This window comes from Coregonus lavaretus, assembly GCF_964263955.1.
Source record: "Coregonus lavaretus genome assembly, contig: HAP1_SCAFFOLD_47, whole genome shotgun sequence".
NCBI classification, from domain to species: Eukaryota; Metazoa; Chordata; class Actinopteri; order Salmoniformes; family Salmonidae; genus Coregonus; species Coregonus lavaretus.
The window spans coordinates 2,281,471-2,288,229 of record NW_028161510.1 but is presented as its reverse complement, the minus strand read 5'-3'; positions in this window follow the sequence as shown (position 1 = coordinate 2,288,229).

Sequence of the window (6,759 nt, the reverse complement as noted above, 5' to 3'; positions counted from 1 at the left end):
AGGACCAGCCAACAAGAGCGTACAGGTCACAGTGGTGGGTAGTATATGGGGCTTTGGAGACAAAACGGATGGCACTGTGATAGACTACATCCATTTTGCTGAGTAGAGTGTTGGAGGCTATTTTGTAAATGACATCGCCGAAGTCAAGGATCGGTAGGATAGTCAGTTTTACGAGGGCATGTTTGGCAGCATGAGTGAAGGAGGCTTTGTTGCGAAATAGGAAACCGATTCTAGATTTAACTTTGGATTGGAGATTCTTAATGTGAGTCTGGAAGGAGAGTTTACAGTCTAACCAGACACCTAGATATTTGTAATTGTCCACATACTCTAGGTCAGACCCGTCGAGAGTAGTGATTCTAGTCGGGTGGGCGGGTGCAAGCAGCGTTTGGTTGAAGAGCATACATTTAGTTTTACTAGTGTTTAAGAGCAGTTGGAGGCTACTGAAGGAGTGTAGTATGGCATTGAAGCTCGTTTGGAGGTTTGTTAACACAGTGTCCAATGAAGGGCCAGATGTATACAAAATGGTGTCGTCTGCGTAGAGGTGGATCTGAGAGTCACCAGCAGCAAGAGCGACGTCATTGATATACACAGAGAAAAGAGTCGGCCCAAGAATTGAACCCTGTGGCACCCCCATAGAGACTGCCATAGGTCCAGACAACAGGCCCTCCGATTTGACACATTGAACTCTATCAGAGAAGTAGTTGGTGAACCAGGCGAGGCAGTCATTTGAGAAACCCAGGCTATTTAGTCTGCCAATAAGAATGCGGTGGTTGACAGAGTCGAAAGCCTTGGCCAGGTCAATGAAAACGGCTGCACAGTACTGTCTATTATCGATCGCGGTTATAATATCGTTTAGGACCTTGAGCGTGGCTGAAGTGCACCCATGACCAGCTCGGAAACCGGATTGCATAGCGGAGAAGGTACGGTGGGATTCGAAATGGTCGGTGATCTGTTTGTTAACTTGGCTTTCAAAAACTTTTGAAAGGCAGGGCAGGATGGATATGGGTCTGTAACAGTTTGGATCTAGAGTGTCACCCCCTTTGAAGAGGGGGATGACCGCGGCAGCTTTCCAATCTCTGGGGATCTCAGACGTTACGAAAGAGAGGTTGAACAGGCTAGTAATAGGGGTTGCGACAATTTCGGCGGCTAGTTTTAGAAAGAAAGGGTCCAGATTGTCTAGCCCAGATGATTTGTAGGGGTCCAGATTTTGCAGCTCTTTCAGAACATCAGCTGTCTGGATTTGTGTGAAGGAGAAGCGGGGGGGGCATGGGCCAGTTGCAGCGGAGGGTGCAGAGCTGGTGGCCGGGGTAGTGGTAGCCAGGTGGAAAGCATGGCCAGCCGTAGCAAAATGCTTGTTGAAATTCTCGATTATTGTAGATTTATCGGTGGTGATAGTGTTTCCTAGCCTCAGTGCAGTGGGCAGCTGGGAGGAAGTGCTCTTATTTTCCATGAACTTTACAGTGTCCCAAAACTTTTTGGAGTTAGTGCTACAGGATGCAAATTTCTGTTTGAAAAAGTTAGCCTTTGCTTTCCTAACTGCTTGTGTATATTGGTTCCTAACTTCCCTGAAAAGTTGCATATCGCGGGGGCTATTTGATGCTAATGCAGTACGCCACAGGATGTTTTTGTGCTGGTCAAGGGCAGTCAAGTCTGAGGAGAACCAGGGGCTATATCTGTTCTTAGTTCTGTATTTTTTGAATGGGGCATGTTTATTTAAGATTGAGAGGAAATTACTTTTAAAGAACAACCAGGTATCCTCTACTGACGGAATGAGATTTATATCCATCCAGGATACCTAGGCCAGGTCAATTAGGAAGGCCTGCTCGCTGAAGTGTTTTTGGGAGCGTTTGACAGTGATGAGGGGTGGTCGTTTGACCGCGGACCCGTTACGGACGCAGGCAATAAGGCAGTGATCGCTGAGATCCTGGTTGAAGACAGCGGAGGTGTATTTAGAGGGTAAGTTAGTCAGGATGATATCTATGAGGGTACCCATGTTTACGGATTTAGGGTTGTACCTGGTAGGTTCGTTGATAATTTGTGTGAGATTGAGGGCATCTAGTTTAGATTGTAGGATGGCCGGGGTGTTAAGCATATCCCAATTTAGGTCACCAAGCAGTACGAACTCTGAGGATAGATGGGGGGCAATCAATTCACATATGGTGTCCAGGGCACAGCTGGGGGCTGAGGGGGGTCTGTAGCAAGCGGCAACAGTGAGAGATTTATTTCTGGAAAGGTGGATTTTTAGAAGTAGAAGCTCAAACTGTTTGGGCACAGACCTGGATAGTATGATAGAGCTCTGCAGGCTATCTCTACAGTAGATTGCAACTCCACCCCCTTCGGCAGTTCTATCTAGACGGAAAATGTTATAGTTGGGGATGGAAATTTCAGAATTTTTGGTGGCCTTCCTAAGCCAGGATTCAGACACCGCTAGAACATCAGGGTTGGCGGAGTGTGCTAACGCAGTGAATAACTCAAACTTAGGAAGGAGGCTTCTGATATTTACGTGCAGAAAACCAAGGCTTTTACGGTTACAGAAGTCAATAAATGATAGCTCCTGGGGAGTAGGAGTGATACTGGGGGCTACAGGGCCTGGGTTAGCCTCTACATCACCAGAGGAACAGAGGAGGACTAGAATAAGGATACGACTAAAGGCTTTAAGAACTGGTCTTCTAGTGCGTTGGGTACATAGAATAAAGGGGGCAGTTCTCCGGGCGTTGTAGAAAAGATTCAGGGCATTATGTACAGAAAAGGATATGGAAGGATATGAGTACAGTTGAGGTAACCCTAAGCGTTGGGTAACAATGAAAGAGATAGCATCACTGGAGGCACCGATTGAGCCGGTCTCGGCGTGTATGGGGGGTGGAACAAAGGAACTATTTGAGGCAGTTTGAGAGGGACTAGGGGTTCTACAGTGAAATTGTATAATAAGAACTAACCCAAACAGCAATAGGCAAGGCATAATTGACATGGGAGAGAGGCATAAAGCAATCACAGGTGTTATTAGAGAGAGCTAAGACAACAACTAGTAATAGCGATAAAGTTTGGGCTGAGGCTAAACAGAATAAACAGGACAGGGTACCGTGTAAAGGAACAGTCCAGCAGGCATCAGCTGTGCAGCTGAGTGATCATAAGGTCCAGTGAACAGCAATATGTGAGTCCGAGAGCAGTTCAAATTGGTGCTTCAGCACAGCTAGCAGGGAGCACAGTTGTAGTTTGCGTGTGCTAGCGGACCGGGGCTGGCAGATGGATCTTCGTGGTCGTCGCAACGGGAAGCCTGTTGAAACCACATCAGACGATTTCGTCGGCAAACCAGTCGTGTTAGATCGGCGGGGCTCAGTGTCAACACTAGGAGGTCCCGTCCGGTTGACAGAGAGGTAGATAGCCGGGAGATGGGCCTGAGGCTAGCTCAAGGCTAACTGGTGCTTGCTATAGGGCAATGGTAATTAGCCAACAACAGGTTGCAGCTAGCTAGCTGGTTGCGATGATCCGGCGCTAGGGTCCAGTGATTCCGGCAGAAAGTCCGATAAGCTCTGGGTCGATAGCACGCTGTGCAGACTGGCCGACGAATTGTCCAGGCTAGAGCTAGAGCTGGCTGGTGGATAGTGTAGGCCACGGACAATGGTGAAGACGCTAACGGTGACTAATAGCAAGTAGCCATTCAGTTGCAGCTACACTAGTTTCAGCTTAAGGTTCTTGATGAAAGTTATAAAGAAATAATAGAATCCTTTCCACGTTGGGTGAGGCGGGTTGCAGGAAAGTATATTTAGTTAAAGAATGAAAAGTAAAAATTGAGAAATATATACAAAATAGACAAAAAAAAACTAGAAACGGGATATTTACACTAGGACAATGAATAAAACCGTGACCGCACTGCTACGCCATCTTGGAAAATAGTTGGATCAGAATCGACGTTATAATCATTGGCCAGTACGGAGAATTAAGTAAAACCACAAATCCCTATCTCCATCGATGGCTAATTTAGGAAAGGGCCAATTTTAGCTCGCTAGCTTACCACCGGAGGACAACAACACAACGAGATGCAACAAGAACAGAACATCTGTCTGTCAATTACGTATTTCTCTTGATGCGATTTGATTGGAGTGAAGCCAAATTCAAACTGGCTTCCTTGACACTTTTTATTGGTGCGCCAGGACCATTCACAGTTGAGCTTACTCAGTTTAGCTCAATGCTGATTGGCTATTATTTTATTTTTAAAAATAATCAAGGGAGGACAAATGCTCGCTGGTTTCACTTGCATTCAATGCTATGGGCGGCAACAATGTCATACTCTTTCGGACCCGACAGTATCAGATAGATGGCCTACACATACAGAGATAGAGGGGCGCTGTTTCGCTTGCTCGGATGCTTTTTCCGGTGAGATACATTCAGCCTCTTGCGAAGTGAAGGAAACACAGAGGGACGAAAGATAAATGATTGTATGTTTTTTGGGAAAGCCTGGCTTCCCTTGGCATACATGAATATACGCCACTGCTCCTCTCCCCTGCAACTATTCCCCAGGTCCTTAGTGTACAAGAGAAAGTAGTGCACTATGTTGTCAACTCTTCCCCTGGTCCTTAGTGTACAAGAGAAAGTAGTGCACTATGTTGTCAACTCTTCCCGTGGTCCTTAGTGTACAAGAGAAAGTAGTGCACTATGTTGTCAACTCTTCCTCTGGTCCTTAGTGTACAAGAGAAAGTAGTGCACTATGTTGTCAACTCTTCCTCTGGTCCTTAGTGTACAAGAGAAAGTAGTGCAGTATGTTTTCTGTCAATATACACTACCGTTCAAAAGTTTGGGTCACTTAGAAATGTCCTTGTTTTCGAAAGAAAAGCATTTTTTTGTCCATTAAAATAACATCAAATTGATCAGAAATACAGTGTAGACAATCATGTTGTAAATGGCTATTGTAGCTGGAAACGGCTGATTTTTTAATGGAATATCTACATAGTTGTACAGAGGCCCATTATCAGCAACCATTAGTCCTGTGTTCCAATGGCACGTAGAAACAGCCGTTGATTAGATAGTAGCTGGGAGCTTGCGGTGTCGGATGCTTGTGAGATTTGTTTATGACAGTTTGCGATGGAACACATGAAAAATTGCATTTACTTTCGGAATAGTTTGGCGAGCTATGAGCTGTTGGAGACCCCTGCATCAGATACTTGTTTGATATTTGGGAGTTCGCACGTCAATACCTCTTCAATGAAGGTCATAGGATGATGAGAGTGATATGTCTAGAATCAGATTAAGGTAGCGATTAAGCTACACCCTACATTTTGGACATTCCGTTCCGTTTTCAAAAAGTGACTATTGGTTTCAATGGGGGAATGTTTGCACTTTTGGCTAAGGGACCGTCTTTAAAAGTACAATCTGCAGAACATGGTGTTTACAGAAAAACTGGCAATTCTCACATAGAAACTTCATCGGAAGGAAGGATATTTGACATGCCAAAACATTCAGGAGATAGAGGTCCTCAAAGTTGACCCTTTCTGCATACCCCACCCTACCGTGAGACACCCATATCTTGGTCATTGATCAAGACAAAAGGGTTGATTTTGATATTATTCTAAATCTTACTAATAGGATTGAAGCTCTGTGTCATTCGTTTTTAAAATCTGAATGGTGTTATTAGGTCCTTAATATTTTAGCTGTAAGGTAAGACAGACTGAGCTGATGGAACTCTACTACCGCATCATATATCCTATAATTACAACCAACTCATGTCTGATTTCATGACATTTTGGTTGACATTTTCAGTTTATTTTCAAATGATTAAGAGGACAGAATCAAGACCATGCCTGATCATTTTGTTCATTTGATCATTGTGGATTAAATGTTTTTTAATTTTTAAATGACCTCCGGTTATTGAGGGATCTAGTCTGTATTAAACCTATTAAAGAAGGCAGTTTGATCATGTGGAGGTTTCATTCAGGGCTCGAATCCACACAGCGTCTCAGAGTAAGAGTGCTGTACTAGCATCAGTATTGACTTTTATATAATAATGAATTAGATTGTATGGACCTGATCCTAGATCAACGTCCCTACTATGAGACGCTTTGTGAATATGGGCCCAGGTCTCTCTGTTGACTAAATACTGTCTGTCTTTGGCAGGAGAGAGACTAGACTCTCACTGTGAAGAGGGAAGAGTCCTTCAGGGGAACCAGACCAAGAGACGTCCAAACCAGCAAGACGACACCAGTGCTCCCAGTGTCAAACTAGTTTTTCCTCCTCAGGGACCCTGAAATCACATGAGAGAATACACACGGGACAGAAGCCTTACCAATGCTCCCAATGTGGAAAGGGTTTTCGCTGGTCAGGGCAACGGAAAAAGCATGAGAAAATACACACAGGAGAAAATCCTTACCACTGCTCTCAATGTGGAAAGAGGTTTACCACTTCAGGGACCCTGAAAGATCATGTAAGAATACATACAGGAGAGAAGCCCTACCACTGCTCCCAGTGTGAAAATAGTTTTACCCGGTTATCGGGCCTGAAATCACATGAGAGGACACACACAGGAGAGAAGCCTTACCACTGCTCCCAGTGTGGAAAGTGTTTTACCACATCAGTGACCCTGAAAAACCATGAGCAAACACATTCTGTAGAAAAGCCTTTCCACTGTTCAAATTGTGAAAAGTGTTTTACGAATTTAGAGTACCTGAAAAGGCATAAGAAAAGACATACACGGGAGAAGCCTTTTCACTGCTCCCACTGTGGAATGAAATTTACCTGGTTTCAGCAACTGAAGGAGCATGGAAGAAT